This window comes from Trachymyrmex cornetzi, unplaced genomic scaffold (genome assembly GCF_001594075.2).
Source record: "Trachymyrmex cornetzi isolate Tcor2-1 unplaced genomic scaffold, Tcor1.1 scaffold2, whole genome shotgun sequence".
In the NCBI taxonomy this organism is placed as follows: domain Eukaryota; kingdom Metazoa; phylum Arthropoda; class Insecta; order Hymenoptera; family Formicidae; genus Trachymyrmex; species Trachymyrmex cornetzi.
The window spans coordinates 14,149-15,822 of NW_017296635.1; positions in this window are offsets into that span (position 1 = coordinate 14,149).

The window sequence follows — 1,674 nt, forward strand, 5'->3', positions numbered from 1 at the left end:
GAGAGAGAGAGGAGAGAACATAAGAGAAATTAAAGTGTTAAAATTCTTACAGATGACTGTATAGATGCTGCTGTTGTAGGACGATGTTGTTCAGTCGATATATCATTTATTAAAAAATCCATTGCTTTCGACAGTTCATCGTTATCGTCTGACTACAAAAATATTGAAATATTAAGTATGAAATTATAGATATACATATATATACACACACACACACACACACACATATTAATAAATGTCAAATTATAATCTCTCAGCGTAGTGATCATTTACTATCTGTTCTGACCAAGTATCAATAGCTTTAACAATTCTGTAAAAAAATTCATTATATAAAAATAAAAAATATGACATTAAAAATTAGTTTCATGACACCGTGTACAAGACATTACCGTTTTCCAGGTACTGCGAGTACTGGGTGCATTCAGAAGCACGATTGATCACTGAACACTTATAGCATTTTCGATTGGGGTGCACTGGCTGCACTCAGTGTCAAGAGCGTGTTCGATTGGCAGTGCCAATGCGCACTTGGCTAGTGTCACGTGTTCATTTGATCGCACGACACTCGCGTAGTGCGCACTCAGTGCGCACTAAGTGGCACGAGATATTTTGACGGTGCCAGTTCAGTGCACGTTTTATCACAGTTAAGGATATACATAGGGACAAGCAAATCTGCGCAGTTGAATTGAAAACGGGGTCTTGTCCCTACTCTTAATATCTTTTACTGTGGTTTTGTAACATTTTGTTGAACATTGCTTCAAAGTGAACAAAAATGAGTTTCAGCTTTAGCACTGACAATCTTGGCGTATTCTTTTCAACTTGCACTATTCAGTGCAACCCATGGAACTCGTCCAGTGTTGGTGTGAACTGAGTGCACACTGGTGCGCACTAACTTTTGCCCAATCGAAAACGCTAAGTGAATTCTTGTATCTGTTTGACTACATATATTTTTTAGATCTAATAGGTATGTCAATCAGATGCAAAATCTTAGTGAGTGCTCAGTGAGTTCTTATACTTGTTAGGTGAGATGTCTTATTAGTCATGACGTAGGATAAAGCACAGAAGAACGTAGCTGTCGCAGTCATGACTGATCAGGAGAATGTGTGTATTATTCCTGATCACTCACGACTGCAACAGTACGTTTTTCTTTGCCGTATGTCCTGACAACAGTTACAGGTTCATTCTCTACCATAGCCCAAATATATATCGGTGAATACTTACATCCATTTTTACGTCCGTATTTTCTGTGTTTTTCTTATTCTCCGCCACATTGTTTTTCTGGGTTCTTTGTTTTTAAAGTGCAATCTTGATTGAGATTTATCATCGTATACATGTAATGATATGATTTGGCGACTCTCTGATTATAGGCTCTCTAGAATGATCGATCATGTGGTCGATTGTGCATCTTGAAATGAGGTGAAAATTGTAACAAAAGTGAGCAAACGTCACTAGGTATTGACTAATTAAATCCGAATTTTCTAAAGAATTTGCTCTCTTTTTTAATTTTCGCCACATTTCAAGATACACAATCGAAACATAATTCATTATTATTATTATTATTATCGTAACATAATTCTTTATTAAGGCGATGCTAAAGCCCCCCTGTTTTACCACATTCCTATTCGGTGGGATTTCTCCGTATTGGATGTACGGATTGCAAAAGTATTATTACTTAAA